Consider the following 18,097-nt stretch of genomic DNA (forward strand, 5'->3'; position numbering starts at 1 on the left):
CAGCCATGGGAGTGGGTCATCTTGGAAGCAGATCCTCTAGCCCCAGGCAAACCTTCAGATAATTACAACCCCAAACGACCTCTCAAGAGACCCTGAGTGTGAACCACTCAGCAGAGGCTCCCTGACCCACAGAAACTGTGAGGTAATAAATTCTTATTGTTTTAAGCTGCTAAGGTCTGGGGTGTATATTAATGTAGCAATAGACAACTATTATATCCTTACTGTCATGTCAGTGTATGTTAGAGGCTCAGTTAATTCCCATGTCCATCCTACGAAACAGAAATTATTTTCTCCACTTTTGAGGAGTGAAAATTCAGACAGGTAATTTCCCAGGGCCATAAACTGTCTCAAAGCCCACTAAAGCATGTTGCCTCACTCAGTCACACTTCTCAGACTTTCTCCCTCCTCCTCCCACTGACCTCCAGAGATGAGCCAGGCTGTCCTACCGACAGGGGTCTCAGGTTTAATGACGAGATTATACCATCACAGGGTGGGAGTGGATGAGGATTTGAAAACTACCCCTGCTTACAAAAATTTTATTCTTACACACCCTGTGAAGCAATTTTGAGAACTTGGTGGAGACAAGGTGAAGTAAATGGTATTCTAAAGCAATGACAAATCGGGTGCCTGTGTGGCTCAATCAGTTAAGCGCAATCAGTTAAGCGTCTGACTCTTGGTTTCGGCTCAGGTTATGATCTCAGAGTCATGATCTTAGGGTCGTGAGATCAAGCCCCACATCGGGCTCCACTCTCAGTAGGGAGTCTGCTTGAGAGTCTCTCCCTCTGCCCCTTCCACCTCCCCCCCACCACCACGCACGTGCACTCTCTCTCAAATAAATGAATAAATCTTTAAAGCAACGACAAATAAACGAAATAACTAAAAAATGGACAATGTTTCTCATCAGAGTCAGAAATCTGATGGACAAATAACAAGACCCCCATTGGGACAAAGGGTTGTTGGTGTCATTTGTGGGTCTATGGCAGACATGCCATGGGGAAACAGCTGAGGCCCTAAAAGCTTGGATACCTCATTTCCTCCTCATCTTGAGGGCCCAGGTGCCGTCCTGATGGAATTGAGGTTGTAAGCCCTGTCCCTTAGTCTAACTCAGGAGAAAGGCAGCCCGGACGGATTGTAGAATGGACCCAACCTAGGTTCTGCTGGACATCATTAGCAATGTACCTTTTCTTCCCCAATTCCCTACATAGTAGGAAGTAAAGGAGCATAATTTCCTCTGTGCTAATGTTTTGGGCCAATAAATCAGATCGATTCTGAGCTTTTTTTCCTTGTTAAGATTTTATTTTTAAGTGGTCTCTATACCCAACATGGGGCCCAAACTCACAACCCCAAGATCAAGAGTCATGTTCCACTGCTCCACCAACTGATCCAGCCAGGCGCCTCTGATTCTGAGCTTTTTGATGTAGTTTTGAGATCTGCTCAAGGATTTAAATTAATGCTAATAACAGAAGCTGAAGTGGACTAATGAGAGTTTGAATACCTAAATCCTAAACCACTGCTTCTCAAACTTTACTGCAAATGAATCACCTGGCAGATCTCAGTAAAATGCAGATTCTGGTTCAGCCCACCCCTGCTCAGCCTCCCCCTTCCTCCCAACCCCCCCTACATACCCCAAGCCGCATATTGCACCCTGTGAGCCCTATTTGCCTCCCTGAACCACCGCCCCCCACTCCACCTTCCCTGAAGGAAGAAAAAAAAAAAAAAGAAAGAAAGAAAACTGCAGATTCTGAATTCAGCAAGTCTGGTCTGGGGGAGGTCCGAGAGCCTGCACTTCTCCCCGGCTCACAGGCTGTGCTGATGCTCCTGGGCCATGGTCACTGTTGTCGCAGGAATGGGCAGAAAGCATTTGTTCTTAAACTTGGCTGCCAGTGAGAATCAACTGATACCAGGGCCCCACCGCCAGAAACTCTGCTTTCCTTGGTCTTGGGAACATCCTGGGCATTGGATTCTAGCGTGCAGCAGAGTTTCAGAACCCCCGGGCTAACAAGCCTGTTCCTAGTTGCTGGTTCCCTCTTGATTTCCTTCCACGGAGCGGCTGCAGTGCAGAGTGTGAATCTGGGGACAGGGGCCTGGCCCAGTCCTGCCGCTCTCCCTGTGTTTGCCTTCCCATCCGGACAGGGGCAACGCCTCTGGGCGGGTTGTTGTAAGGGTGAGGCCCATTCGCATACACAGGGAGAGCTCAGAATGGGGCCTGGCATGATTTATTACTTCATTGTTACTCTCAACTGCTAAAGGATTAAAATTAGTTAAACTTTAGTAAATGGTTTTCCATAGTTGGGCCCAGGAGTGGGGGAATGCCTGTTTGTTGAGAACTTGGGAGGAAGAGATGGGGGGAGGTTCAAGACCTGCTCGCCCAAACTGGGTCACTGAAAGAATTAGGGCACTGCAGGTCAACTCCTACTTCCACACGATTGTTCAGGCAGCGTTTATGGAGTGCCCACTGTGGACAGGGCATTGTGCTAAGCCTCGGGGAGAACTGCCTAGAGCTAGAAAGCCAGGGTGTCCAGTGTTCAAGAGCTTCTAGTCTACCGCAGAAGACAGGCTAGGCACGTGGTCGTGTAGCCTCCTTACTACCTGGAGGACTCAGCCAGGGCCTAAAGGAGCCGGCTGCGAGCTAGCCACAAGAAGGCACGGTTCCTTCCCCGCAAGGTGCCTATATATATTCTGGGAAAGGAGGCAGGAAACCAAACAGAAAATTATACAGCTTCCAAAGTGCTTCAGAAATCCAAAAAATGTGCCCCCCTACCCCACAGCCTCTGCTCCAGATAGAAGAATGTTTGGAAAGGTTCTTGAAGGAAATGATGTGGGCTGATGGATTCAAGCCCTACAGCCTCGCATTCGAAGCACTTCGGGATCTTCGCCCCACTGACTCTCTCAGAAGTCCTTCCTGCCAGGTCAAGCCCATTTCCTCTACCCATCCACACTCTCCTGTCTGACTTTGCTTAAGACTGCAAGGTACGTGGGAGCAAGGGCACCATCTGTCTTCTTCACCGGCGTCTGCAGAGATTAGTGCAGAGCCCGGCCCAATGCGTCAATGAATAAATGTGCTGTTGGCAGGCTCAAAGCCTGATCAAACTCAAAGACTCAGGTCAGGCGTGGACTTTGTGCAGCCTTCTCTCAGGCAGAAGGTGACTGCCCCCTACAGGGTGGTCCTCCATCCTTCCGGAGCTCTGCTTAGAAGCCTGCTCAGCATCCCAGTCAACCCAGCCACAAGGTCCAGAACTGGTGCAGCCTCCCGCAGACGCGATATACCTGCTTCTACCCCAGTTTCCCTTTGTGACTGGACCCCATTCTGCACACCAGCCTATGAGTCTGAGATTTTCAACGAGCTCTTCTCAAGCCCTTCCCTTTGGGGACTGGGTCATGTTGCATTTTCCTAGCCTGCCCTGTCTTCTTCCTCACACTCCCCAGGCCCTATGCTCATCCCTGCCAGTAACCTCACACAAGTTAGAGAGTCTTTTCAGATGCAGCCTCCCTCCCTCGTTCCCCCTCTCTGGATGTGACCCCTCTCTCCCCTGAAGTCCCATACCGCCTGCACCTCACTTGGAGACCTCTTGACCTTGCATCACAGTTGTTTGTGTACCTGTGGTCATTTCTATTAGGCTGTAAACCAGGCACACGTCTCCTTTCTTTGTATCTCAAGCAGGCCCTCAATCACTGCTTGCTGAAGAGATGAAGAAGCCCAGGAAAACACCAAGCACAAATTCAATGAAATCGAATGGTCTCCCTGACCCTTGGGCCCCACCCCACTCAGCCTGCCCACCACCCCCTATGGGAATCCTTCTAAAGCACATGCCAAAGAATCTAGTCACTCCCCATTGCCTGTAGCATTAAATCAACATTCCTCATCTTGGATCAAGCCTTCCCCGGGCCACTTTGCCACATCTGGCTTCAATCCCACCTGTCCTACCTTGTCTCCCGACACATTCAACTCCTCACCCCCAATAGTACTTCTATAAGGGCCGATTTCTCCCTCTTTTCTATGTTAATGTCCAGATTTCTGCATCCTGGAAAATTTTATTTTCCTTTCCTCATTCCTGTCTTGCCACCTATGTAGTTTGGTTATTGGTCTGGCTAAGAACTCAGTGCTAAGATTTTTTAGGATGAGAAGGGCCATCATGTAAATGTTGAGAGATTTTGTCCGGCAAAAAAAAAAAAAAAAAAAAAAAAAAAAAAAAAATCCTGGTTTTGGAAAACCATGCGGTAGCACACGTGAAAACAAGAATCCACCCAAGGTTCCTGGGACAGAACTGTGAGGAAATCATGAAGCTGAAGGTAAATGTTTACAGTTTTGTCTGAGAGCCTGGGTGTTCTGTTTGGGAACAGACTTGGTATCTACAGTCCAGTAGAAGCTGGGTGGGGAGATGCGTAAGGGGTCTTGGGTTGCAACAAATTTAGCTGATGCTGTATCTGAACTTTGGTTTGTTCCTGCAGGGTGTGGGATTTCTTTATTGGGAGTTGCTTGCTAATAATAACAGCAAACAGTTGTTACACACTTACTATGTGCCAGGCCTGAGATAAAGCTTTGCAGGAATTAATTCCTGTAATCCTCACAACAATTTTGGGATTTTTCAGATGAGTAACAGAAGGCTCTGAGAAGTTGAGGAGCATGTCTTGCAAGTAAGAATCAGAGCCAAGAGGTGCACACCAGGGGTCTGACTCCATAGTCTGTGCTCCACATCTCACATCTTTGTTTTTTTAAAAATCTCATCCTTTTAAAACTTCTTTTTGGGGTATGCTTCATAATGAATATAATCATACATACTTATTACTTGGGAGTACAAACTCAGAAACCTTTTATTGGCAGGAGTGCCCATCACACCTTGCCATTGGTTTTCACATGCTGTATAGCATTATTTGCTTATTGCTTCATTTTCATTGGTCATATTTCCCCAAGGAATTTGAAGTCTCTTTGGATTGTGACTTAAACTTTCACTCAGTCTCCCACAGCAGCCCCAAGTATACCCTCCCTAAATACTCACTGAATTGAATTAAACCGATACACCAACACCAACGACCTTCTCCCTCTGAAGCAAAGCAAAGCTAGTGAAAATATATAACAGCATAGATTTCTAGACCTTCCGGGGCAGGCTAGAGCTGCTACCAAGCACTGTAAATAGAACAACATAGTAACTTAAAAATAATTCTGCCTTACAAATATGAAAAGTGTTACTGCAAACTCCCGGAGGATGTAAAATGCATTTGAACTTTAAAACACCAAAATGAAGTTGTTTTCTTTTTTTTTAAGATTATTATTTATTTATTTATTTATCTGAGAGAGAGAGAATGGGAGATAGAGAGCACGAGAGGGAAGAGGGTCAGAGGGAGAAGCCGACTCCCTGCCGAGCAGGGAGCCCGATGTGAGACTCGATCCCGGGACTCCAGGATCATGACCTGAGCCGAAGGCAGTCGCTTAACCAACTGAGCCACCCAGGCGCCCCAAAATGAAGTTGTTTTTAATTTAGGGTTTTGCTGGCCAGGGAACTCCAACTGCCCCTGGGCGATCAGCCAGCTTGGAGGTGGTTATAGTGCGTGCATTGGCTCCCTCTTCCGGCAGGAAGGAAGAGCTAATTTTCTTTTCTTTTCTTTTTTTTTTTTTGAGAAATTCTTAGTTCAGGTTGTCTAATGGCGGCTGTTTACTGCATGTACGGCCTAAGAAAATTCATCTCAGGGTTAGAAAAGGTTTGGGAAAACTTACTGAGTCTTTCCCCTCCTATGGCAACTAGATTCACTATAAACCACTTACTAATCGTCATAGAACACATGTAGAGCTTGTTCCGCTGTGGCTCTCCCAGGCTTCTAACTTAGGGGGTAAAAAGTACAACCGTGATTGCTAGCAGGGTTTGTCACACAAGCCTCGTTTTCCCACACTGTCTGCTAACCCTGTCTCTTGGTAATGTTTTCCGTGAAAGGACAGGGTCTCAACTAGTGAGAGGAATCAAATATCTAAAACTCTTTGTTTGATTCATCAAGTGGGATTAGGGACACACACATCTTATCCTAGCACTTTGTGTCTTTCCCAATGCCCCCTTTCCAGAGTTGTCTTTGTTTATTGTTTTTTTTAAAGATTTTATTTATCTATTTGACAGAGAGAGAACACACAAGCAGGAGGGGCGGCAGGCAGAGGAAGAGGGAGAGCAGGTTCCCCACTAAGCAGGGAGGCCAATGCGGGACTCAATCCCAGGACCCCGGGATCATGACCTGAGCTGAAGGCAGACACCTAACCGACTGAGCCACCCCGCCGCCCCTTCCCAGAACTTTTATATATGAGTCTAAATTGTTACTTAGTTATGTCAATGACTGATTATTTGAGAATTGGCTGCAACACCCCCAGGCAGAAACCCTCTTTGTGGTTCCACTAAGGCATCTCTTCCCCTGTTCTCTCATGTTCAACTCCAAGGAACAGTGAAGACTGAGATGCTGCCAGTGCCTGGTACATGGCAGAGTTCAATAAAGATTTGTTTATATAAATATGATTGAAAGTAATATTCTATTTTGTGGGCTAATTTTGCATATGTGAGAATTCCTTGATGTATGCCAAGATGTGTTTTATTTCATTAATCTTAAAGGGGGCATAACAATGCTATACACAAAATGTTTGTTGTCAAGGCATGTTACTTTTAATACGGTGGAATGAAACAGGCCTGGCAGCAATCAGGCTTCCGTCACTTACTGTTTGGAGAGGCAGTCTACCATGGGCCCTTAGTAGCCTTGCACATTCCTGCCACATATGCTAAGAATGCAAGACCCTGCTCACTTGGGCCATTTCTGGGGGTTGTGCTTGCAGTGAGCAAACTTGAGGGATGAGGGTGTCTCCCTCAAGGACAAAGAGAAGGCTTGCTCACTGCTTGCTATATAATGGTGGGCTCCCCAAGTTTAGCAGTCCTCTTCTGTAACGCAACCCATTTTGTGAGCAAGCATCCATCTGGGCCCATCTGCTTCATTCCTGTGAGAACTGGGGTTCAGAAAACCAACACAACAAACATGTTGACACTCTGGCTATTGCTTTTGCTCTAACAGTCTTTCATTGCTGACCCAGTATTCTCTCGCGTGCTCGGTCAGCGTCCATGAAACTGACAAGCTGACCTGTTAGCCTGCAAGGAGGGTAAAATCTCAGATTCTTCACAGTTCTTGATAATTACTAGCTGGGTGTCCCTACACAATTTAACCTCTCTTAGCTGCAGTGTCCCTTCTTTATAAAGGGACAATAGTACCTGCCTCACGGCACTGTTGTGGGGTTAAATAGAAGAATGGAAAGATCCCTGCCACACTAGATTCTTCCTGGGAGCTCCCTTTCCCTCTTTAGAACACTGACAGACTGCTTTGCTTTGATGCCTGATGATGCTGGGCAGGGACGAATGGCGTGCACCACGGTGTGGGCTGTGGCTGACGGTGGTTTGGTGCAGAAGTGGGCTGTGGACCCACTGGAAGAGCTCGCACCGCGGTAGCGCCGCAATTTCTACGTGGGCGGCTCTCGGAAAGCCGCAAACGGATTGGAGCGGGAGGCCAGAGATTTTGTCTGCAGCGGTCGCATAGCAACCACGCAGTATTTACTTAGATTGTTTATTTCAAGTGGCTTCGGGGCCGTGCTGATGGGGACGACTAGGGCACTGAAGAACCCACCCTCCACCCCCCCACTCCGTCACCCACCTGATTTCTGGCGACGGCGCCATTCCGAGGAGCCTCGGGCTCGGCCGCCGCCCGCCACCCCCGGGAACACCCGCGGCCGCGCTCGGGCGCGCGCCCTCCACCACGCGCACCCGCACACGCATGCTCCCGGCGCTCCCACGCGCGCAGCCACCCTCGCGGGGGCCGCCCACGCACCTGCGCGCGGGCTGGGGGCGGCTGCACGGCAGTCGCGGAGGCAGCTCCCGGCACTCGGATGCGCTCTCAGAGGATGCTGCGGCGCGGGGCGCGTCGCCCCCCTCAGTCCACCAGAGCCCGGATACCTCAGAAATTCGGCTCTGGGTCTGTGGGGAGCGAAATGCAACCCAAACCCCGTTTTACTGAACCCTGCGCAAATAAAACACGCACAAGCACGCACACAGACGCCGTCGCGGCCCGCCAGGGAAGAGTCCGGGACCCGGGAGGGGCCGCCGTTCGAGATCGGCCGCTAAAAGGTGCGACGTAAGTGCCCGGCGTTACCGGCCCGGCTTAACGGCGCAACGGCCAGACTGGTTTCGCATCGCCGGGGCCGGGGCCGGGGCCCGGACCGGGCGTGACCGGCCGCCGGAGAGACCGGGTAGGCGGGGGGCGCTCGGGGCAGGAAGGGACCGGGGAGGAAGAGCGCGGGTGTGATTGGTCCTACGCGGCCGCGTCCTGGGCAGGCCGGAGACGGGGCTGTGGCAGCCCTCAGACCGACCGACCGACCGACCGATCGGGGCCCGGCGGACGCGCGGGACTCATCGACCCTGTGAGAGGCGGCTGCCGGCGAAGCACGGGCACCTGCGGCTCGCGTTCGGTGGCTGCTGCCCAGGCTAGCCATGCCCTGGGCTCGGCGACACAAACGGGAAGCCGGGGGAGCGGCTAAGGGGGCGGTGGGAAGGGCGCGGGGCCGTCGCCTCTGGCTTAACACAGCAGATGCGCGAAGACTCCAACAGGTGGCTCCGTGGCGCAATGGATAGCGCATTGGACTTCTAGAGGCTGAAGACATTCAAAGGTTCCGGGTTCGAGTCCCGGCGGAGTCGCAGTTTTTTTCCCTCCCCGTAATTTATTTTCTGACCCCGTCATTTCTCTCCTCCCTTTTTTTTCCTACACGGTTGAACTTGCCTCTCCTCCTCTGTCCTTTCTCCTTCTGCCGGCGGCTTCTGCGGCCGTTCCACCTCTGGCCGCTCGCGCGGGTGCCCTCGCCCCCCGCCCCGCTCCGCTTCCTCAGCTCGGTGGCTCAGGGTCTGGGCCCAGCTCCCAGCGCAGCGTGACCCAGGAACTGCGAGGAGCGGCTCCGGGCGGCGGCCAAGAGAGGCCTCGCCGTTTCGGCCCAGAGGTGTTCCGAGGAGCTGCCCCCACGCTCCAGGGCTGACACCCCCTTGCCCGGATCGCGACCGTGATTGCTGGGGTCGGGGGGCGAGGGAGGGCGAGGGAAGGATGAGAAAACACGCCTACACCCTGACCTGCGCTGTGCTGGCTGACTGCCCTTTCCAGCCCAGAATCCCCAGTGGGATCCTGTCAGAAATGCGGATTTCCGGGCCTCACCGCGGTACTCGGATTCAGTCGATCGGGGACGGGGCCCAGGAATCTGCATTTCTGATAAGAATGCCCGCTGTCCCCCACCCCCCCCCCCCGCATGATTCCAGTGCAGGGGTCCGAGGTCCATTCTGCCCGCCTCCAGGCAGGGGTTGCTATTTTGTCTCTCTTCCCCTGACAGCTCATGGGTTTGCATGAGATTAGGGTTCCTCCCTCACTAAATGGGAACCAATGAATGAATGAATGGAATTTTCAAAATTCATTGTAACAAACTCCCTGCAAAAAAATACAAAATCCAACATTGCCAACAAAGGTACAGAGAAAAGTAAGCATCGTTGTTGTTCCTATCTTAGCCTTGCAGTTCTCTTCTATAAGCTATTAGTGAAAATGGTTTCTGGGAAATATTTTCAGATTTATCTTATGCTCATGTCATTTTTACATATATTGTCTGTGTTTATGTTGATATAGGCGATACACAATTGGTAGTATGCTCTACTTACTCTTTCACTTATTAATATAGGTGGAGCTGCCTTGTTCCAGTGTGCATATATGTACTGAAATGATTTCACAGTCCCCAACAGTTGGACATTTAGGCGTATTTTCCTGTTACAATGCTTCAGTGAACATGCTCATTCTTACATTATTGTACACAAGTGCAAGTATATCTGTAGGATAGATTCCTAGGAAGTTGGGTTGCTGGGTCAAAGGTTTGTTTGTGCATTCTTTGATAGATATTGCCACGTTACCTTCACAGAGATTATGCCCTATTTACTCTCACCAGCAGGGTGTGAGAGTGCCCATTTCCTCACAGCCTCTGTGTTACCAGATGGTGAAAGATGGTTTCTAGTTGCAGTGTCATGTCTTTTATTATGAGGGAAAGCCGAGCATTTTTCATATGTAGACTAATTTGTATTTCTGTGATTTATTTTTCTTGAGTTGTTCATTTTTCTATTGTATAATTGGTCATTAATGTTGTTGGTTTGTAGTTCTTTACATATTATGGAAACCAGTCCTTTGTTTATGATATGTATTACAATTATTCTTTCTTAATGTATTTGTCTTTTGATTTCATATGTGGTATTTCATTGCCTTACAGAAATTCATATATTAGGATTTATCAGTCTTTTCCTTTATGGCTTCCAGGTTTGGGGTTATACTGCACCCAGATTATAAAATAATTTCATCATGTTTTACTTTAGTGCTTTATATGGTTTTATTTTTGTACTTAAATCTTTATTTCATCCAGAATATACTTAGGTATGTATTCTTTTTTTTGGAATTTTCCTCATCTATTCTTGAATTTTTTTCTCACATAATATTAATAACTAGCATTTATTTAGCATTTGTTATACACCAGGTACTGTTCTAAGTAATTTATGCATTTTAAGGCATTTAATCCTCCTGATGACCCTACCAGGTTGGTAGTATCCCCTTTCATGGAAGGGGCATCTGAGACAGGTTAAGTATCTTGTCCAGGAATACACAGCTAATAAGCAGCTTGCCGGAATGCCTGGGTCTTTGGGTAAAACAATAATTCTGTATTGTCTTTTCACATGAGCCTTAGTTACAGCTAATCTGGTTCTAATCTTAGGAGATATTTGTGTTGGAATCTTGTTATAGATTAATATAGGGAGAATTGAACTAACTCTGTGGAATCTTCCTATTTAACAGCAGCAGCGGGGGGAAGAACACATAGGTTTTTCCATTTATTCAGTCTTTCTATGCTCTTCAGAAGTATGTTAAAGTTTCTTCTCTTTATGTATATCTTGGCTTATTTGTTAACTTTATTCCTAGATAGTTTCTTTTTTGTTGAGATCTTTTCTTCCATTGTATTTTCTAAGTGATTATGGTTTGTATATAAGAAGGCTTTTGATATTTTAAAAAATAAATTTATATCCAGCCATCTTAATTGAACTATTTTACTATTTAAAATGATTTTTCAGTTCTAAACCATGGGATACCACTTCACATCCACAAGGACGGCTGTAATAAAAAAGACAGACTGGCACCTGGGTGGCTTAGTTGGTTAAGCATCTGTCTTTGGCTCAGGTCCTGATCTCAGGGTCCTGGGATCAAGCCCAGGTTGAGCTCTCCACTCCCCACTCCCCGGGGAGTCTTTCTCCCTCCTTCCCCCGCCACTTGTGTATGTGCTCCCTCTCTCTCAAATAAATAAAATCTTTTTTTTTTTAAAGAGACAATAACAAGTGTTGGAAAGGATGTGGAGAAGTTAGAACCCTCATATTGCCAGTGGGGATATAAAATGGTAGTCTCTTTGGAAAATAGTTTGGCAATTAGTCAAAAATTTATACAGAGTTACTATATAACCCAGCAATTTCACGCCTAGGTATATACCCAAGAGAAGTGAAAACATATGTTTATGTTAACACAAAAATCTGTACATGACTGTTCATAGTAGCATTCTTAATAAACAAAAACAACCCAAATGTCCCATCAGCTGATGAGTGGATACACAAAATGTGGTATATCCATACAATGGAATATTATTATTGAGTAATAAAAAGGAATGAAATAGTGATTCATGTTGCAACATGGATAAACCTTGAAAACATTGTCAAGCCAGTCATAAAAGACCACATATTGTATGATTCCATTTATATAAAATATCCTAAATAGATCTACTGAGACAGAAGTTAACTGTTGCCAAGTGCTGGGGCTAAGGGGAATGTGAAGTTGGGTATTTAATGGGATTTGGGGGGAGTGACAGAGTGTTCTGGAATGAGTGGTGATAATTGCACAACTCTGCATAATCAAAAAGCCAGTGTACTGCACATTTTTAAAGGGATGAATTTTATGATATGTGAATTATGTTTTTTAAAAGGAAAAGTAGTTTTTTCAGTTAACTATGTTGTGTTTTCTGGAAATATATCACTCACAAATAATTATATCTTTTTTCTAATTCTTATGTTTATTTCTCTTGTCATAGTATCTGCTAGTATCTCCAGAAAAATGTTAATTTTTGTGATAATGGTGACAGTAGACTGAGCCATCCTGTTTCTGACCATTATAGGAATGCTTCTCCACTAAGCATGATGCTAGCTTTTGGGGTTGGTGCACACGCATGCATACACACACACACACACACACACACACACTTTATTACATTAAGAAACTATCCCTAGTTGTCAGTAATCTATGGAGGTTTTTTCCTTTGATCTGTTAATACTATGCAATATATTAACAGATTTTCTAATATTTAACCCTTCTTGCATTTCTGAAGTGAATCCTACTTGGTTGTGATGTATATTTATTTTAGTATTCTAATCCTTTGCATTTTTGTATATTTAGAAAAATTGACATTTATTTACCTCCCATAAATGCAGCATTATTTGGAATGGCCACAAACTAGAAAAAACCTAGATCTCTATCAAGGTTGTACAAGTACTTTACATAGTAAAATGTAAGGAGTCAATAAATGCTGAATGCAATTCAGAAAATCGTCAGTGGATAAGCAGTATCAGAGTGATCTAGGAACAGACAATGTTGAAATGTTGAAAACAGAGAGACTCATAAATACAGAGAACAAAGTGGTGGTTGCTGGGGGTAGGAGGATGGGCAAAACAGGTAAAGGAAATTAAGAGGTACAAACTTCAGTTATAAAATAAGTCACAGGGATGAAAAGTACAGCATAGTGCATATAGTCAATATAATAATAATTCTGTATGGTGACAGATGGTAACTACACTTACCATGGTGAGCACTGTGTAATGTACAGAATTGTCGATCACTGTGTTGTACACCTGAAACTAATGTATGCCAACTATGCTTCAATTAAAAAATTAAAAAAATAACTGAAGAAAGTATAGTAGAGTCATATAATTGAATACAATGCAGACCTTTAAAAAGTGAGAAAGATCTATATATACTGCTATGGAAAAATATCCAAGATTATATGAAAAAAGCTATGAAAATGAGCATGTTTAATATGATTCTACCTGTGTTAAATAATGCTAATAATAATAGTAATAACATGCATTACTATGATTGTGTGTGCATATAAACTTTCTGGAAGCATATACAACTAACAGTGCTGGGGCAGGAGAAGCAGTGATATGAAAGGACGGAAGGCCTTTCTTACTTTGTATCTCATTGTAATGTTTGAAGTTTTTCATAAGCCAATCTTATCCTTGTAATGAAAAAGTCAAGTCTTAAAACAAAACCCAATACTAATGATGAAGAGAAAAAAAAACATTGTTCCTAGACCACTCTGATACTGCTTATCCACTGAAGATTTTCTGAATTGCATTCAGCATTTATTGACTCCTTACATTTTACTATATGCTGCATCTCAGCCGTAAGTATACCTTTTAGGAGCTCCCCCCACCCCCCCGTTAAATGTGGAGAAATAGAACAAAATCTCTCTTTGTAGTGATTCCAGCAGGCAGCGTGTCCTGACGGTCTTGCACAACATGTTAAGGACTGTGGACTTTACCCAAAAGGCAACAGGAAACCACTGAATCGCTTTTAGGTGGGAAGCAGTGTGCTTGGATGTGTGCCTTCTATCTCTGCTCTGGCTGTAGTGTGGATGCCTGGCTGGCAGAGTGCAGGCCTGGGAGCTGGACCAGTTCAGGGCAGTTGGAGTTACCTAGGTAAGAAAATGATGGAGGCTGGAACTAGGGGGGTAGTGCGGGGAGAAACCCAGAGCACGGACATTTGAAGGATAGGTAAAGAAGGAGTTTTTCAGAGTCCAAGAAAAGGCAGCCAGAGAGGTAGGAAGAAAACTAGAAGAAAGTATTCTCTCCAAAAACTGACGAAGCAAGTTGCCTCTGGAGAAGGGAGTCATGAGGAAAAGAACCCCTAACATCTTTCTAAATGCCAACAAAGTATTTAGCCCTTGCCATTTAATTATTCCCCAAGTCCTACTAATAATTATCCCCATTTTACAGATGAGAAAATTAAGATGCAAAGATGTTATGGGAGTAAGGTGAAAGCTTAGCCTCGGCATGATGGGAAAACATCTGCTCTTCTGAGGCAGGAGGAACGCAGGGGTAAAAGCATGAAGGTGAAGGGGAAACTGAAGGTGTTCCAATTTGAAGGCCTATTTTCTTTGCGCTTTTACAGCTCGGCCTCACACCCCCAGGATTCCAGGAAGGCATTGACAAAGAGGGGGTTGCCCCAGGGCCTGGAGACCACGCCCATCTTATTGCTGCCTGTGCCCCAGACTCTGAGGACCGGAGGCCAGGAGTGGTTTCATTCCAGCTTCCTCCTTGATCTGGGGCTTTCTACGTGCATCAGCATTTTAAAAAATATTTTGTAATCTCATTCATACTCAATCGGATATATATTTTTGAGTACTAGCTTTGTTTAAAGAACCACATTGGAAAGAAATACAAAGGTGAGTGAGATAGAGTGCATTTTCTTAGAGTTCACCCTAGTGTGGAGCAGGAAGCCATGGATCCATGATCCCATTAATTAGGATTGGCTTTGGAATGAGTGACAGGAAACTCAAAATACCAATGGATTCGGCAAGATGGAGGTTTCTTTCTCATGTGAAAGTTCAGGCAGTGGCAACTACTTGATCATTAGAGATCCAGGCTCCTATTTATTCTTTCACCTTATAAATGCAGCTTTTTTCCTGATGTTCCAAGAAGATTGCTCCTCCCCTGCTATCAGTTCAACATACTAGTTAGTGCGGAGAAGAAAAAGGGACAGAGCCCCACTTCAAGCTCACCCTTCTCTGAGGGACATTTCCCAGAAGTTGCACATACTGCTTTCATTTACATCCCACGGGAAGGTGAGAATCATAGCTTCTTTTCCCAAGGAAGCCACATTCCCAACTAAAATACATGTTCTGTAACTGGTAAAGAAAGGGAAAAAGTTCAGCAGTTTTTGCTGGTGATGTGGAAACAGGTATGCAGATAGCCATAGTGCAAGGTTAAAATAAAAGTGTGACAGTTATACTTACTAGCTCTTTACCTTAGGCAGGTTCCTTAACTTCTCTGTGCCTCCGTTTCTTCACTTATAAAATAAGGATAATAGTAGCACCTACTTCATAGGTTTACCTAAGGTTACCTAAATTGTTATATACGAATATAATGTTTCATACATACATACATAAAGTTACATAAAAACCAGCTGTAAGTTCTTAGAACAGTGCCTAGTAGTAAGTGCTACACAGATGTTAAATACAATTTTTTTTTAAAAAAAAGCAGTCAAATGGGACTTTCGAGAGTGTACATATCAGTAGAGAAAATCTGATAGAACACTTCATGAAGAAACATAGACTGTCAGTTCTGTGATGCCTGGGATGTACCCCCAGCAGCGTGCCTTGCACAGAGTGGATGCTCAGAATACTGGCTTCTTATAAGCTTGAAGGGTCAGCAGCGTTTTGTTAGGTGGGAAAGAAGCAAGGAATATTTTAGGTGGAGTTAACCATATGAACAAAGACGTAAAAGGTGAAAAACTCACTGTATCTGGCAGAGTGGCTGGTATGCATAGAACTTAATATATGTTCATTGACTGAACACTCCCTATCAGCTAGTTTGGTTTGGCTGACATGTATTAGTTGGGTCCAGGCAGAAAAATGCTTCGCTCTAGAGAATTTAATATAGGGAATTGTTATGCAGGTGATGGAAGTGCTGAAAGTATGGGTAACCCAGAGATTGGAAAAGTAGGAAACCTCTATCATCCTTAGTGCCACAGGGTCATTGGGAGATGGTGTTACTCAACCCAGAGGCGTGGGCCATTCAGTGGTGGAGGGCTGCCTGGTGGGGACTGGGAAATGGCAGAGCCCCAACCCAATCTAAAGCAGAGGGAGAGAAATACTTTGACTTCTCCCTTTCTCCTGCCCTCCTGTCTTGGGTCACCGCCTTACTGGGAAACCAGTTGGTAAGTGAATCTGGGTTCCGGGGCTCTGTCTTCTTCACTGGTGTACGCTGGTGCTTAAATAATCTATGGGACTCAATTTTGGGGTGACTTGCTGACTTTCAGACTGAATGAATTTGGTGGAAAGTAATCAAAGAACTGTGGAACAGCAGTGAAAGTCCAGCTGAGAGTCTGTAGCTTATGGTAGTTTCCCAAATCTCAGTAATCTGGACAGATAAAAACAGTGTTTCCCTGGCTGGGCCTGGCAGGTGACAGTAACAGAAAAAAATAGAGAATAGAGAGACCATGGGAATACAAAGAATTTTTGAGATGTCTGACCAATTGGGTCCAGACTGGTTAGGGAGGAAAATGTATCCTGATGGGGTGGAGGATTGGGAGAGTAATGGTGGCTGCAATGCTTGAGATCAGGACTTCACAATCTTTGGGGGTGGGGGCCAGGCATCTGTATTATTGAAGCCACCTCAGGTAATTCCAAAGTGCAGCCAAGGTTAGATTAGAAGGAGGAAGGCTGGGTGCCTGGGTGGCTCAGTTGGTTAAGCATCTGCCTTTGACTCAGGTCATGGTCCCAGAGTCCTGGGATTGAGGCCCGTGTCAGGTTCCCTGTTCAGTGGAGAATCTGCTTCTCCCTCTGCCCCTCCTCCCACTCATTCTCTTAATTTCTCTCTCTCAAATAAATAAAATCTTAAAAAAAAAAAAAAGGCTAACAGATTGGAGTACCCTACCCTGAGAGTTCAGAATCGTGACCTTTGAACAGTTTCAAGGAACAAGTCTAAGGCAATGATAGCAACTGGCGGAAGTGGAGTGGAAATGAGGGTAACTGGAATTGATGACCTTGAATTTGAGACTGAGGAACTGTAGGGTCATCTTGAAATGCCTTTCATTAAATCAGGATAGTGATTTCACTAAAGGAAAAACCAAGCATCTCTCTAAAGGTAAAATATGTAAAAAGGGCAGCAGTTGCGGTCAGCAAGGCTTGGGGAAGGCACTGGCCCAGTTGTTCAGTACCCTCTCATCTCACTCCGATACCTCGTCCCCTCCACAGCAAGGCAGCTGAGATGACCTGTGGTGAAGCTGAAGCGGGGAGAAGCGGCAGATTTGGCTGGAAGGGCAGCTGTTAGATAAATTAGCCAAGGTTTTAATGAGCTTCACATTCCAGAAGCTATGACTTGTTCTCCTCGTCTCATTGCTATTTTGGTGTGTGTGTGTCTGTAAATGTGTGTATATATGCACACACACACTTAAGGAAGAAGTAAGTCTTACTGATAATACACTGACTTTAGGATACAGAAAAAGTCCAGTTAATCACACTCTCTTGTTTGTACTTTAATGTTACTCTTCTGAACTTCCCTGAGTTATGGGGCGAGGGCGGGTAGGTGTAGGAATGAGAGACTGAACAAAGCTTCAAACATTTCTTTTCTTCAAACATAGACAACTACAAACACCTATTTCTTTCCTGTCATTTTAAAGAGGTCAGGAAAACACCTCATGAACAAGACCTCAGAATTTCCGTATGTTGCATGGGGTTTAAGGTCAGGATTTGGTGTCTAAGCCTTGCCAGTCCCTCCTTTGCGGTTCTGGCTGTAACCATAAGAGCCCCGAGGAAGAAAGCACCACTCAGCTCATAGCTGGAAGAGACCCCCCGACTGCATCACTTCTCAGCTAAGTTGTGATGGAACAACTTATGTTCCCATCACCCCCTACCTTTAGTAAAGAAGGTGTGGCTCAGGAAAGCCCCAAGTCCAGTTTCTCACCTTCTTTGGAAGAAAGGATGACAGGCCTGCACCCTAACAGAAAAAGTGATGGCACGTTTTCTGACCTGTTAATATAGTAACTCTCTTCATTTGTAAAAGAGAGCCCAGTATCTTGGGCTCACTTCAATCTAGTTAGCAATTCCTTCTCCCTCAGGACAAGGAAGGAAGTAGGTGGGGAGTAGAATTTCCTAAATAACTATGAATTCAGTCCACTTAACCAGGCCAGAGCCTTCAGTGCCACACAAAGTGTGTGGGTCTTTTGGTTTTAGAGCAATTCAGTGCTATCCTGAAGAAAAATTTCATAT

The 18,097-nt window shown here is 45.5% G+C and overlaps 1 non-coding gene across 1 annotated transcript; it reads left to right on the plus strand.

Moving 5' to 3' along the window:
* Positions 1-8,617: 8,617 nt before the first annotated feature.
* On the plus strand, positions 8,618-8,702 carry TRNAR-UCU. Its single transcript is given in 2 exon segments — positions 8,618-8,654; positions 8,667-8,702. It is a non-coding gene; the product is annotated as a tRNA-Arg (tRNA).
* The last annotated feature ends 9,395 nt before the right edge of the window (positions 8,703-18,097 follow it).

This window comes from Zalophus californianus, chromosome 4 (assembly GCF_009762305.2).
Source record: "Zalophus californianus isolate mZalCal1 chromosome 4, mZalCal1.pri.v2, whole genome shotgun sequence".
In the NCBI taxonomy this organism is placed as follows: Eukaryota; Metazoa; Chordata; class Mammalia; order Carnivora; family Otariidae; genus Zalophus; species Zalophus californianus.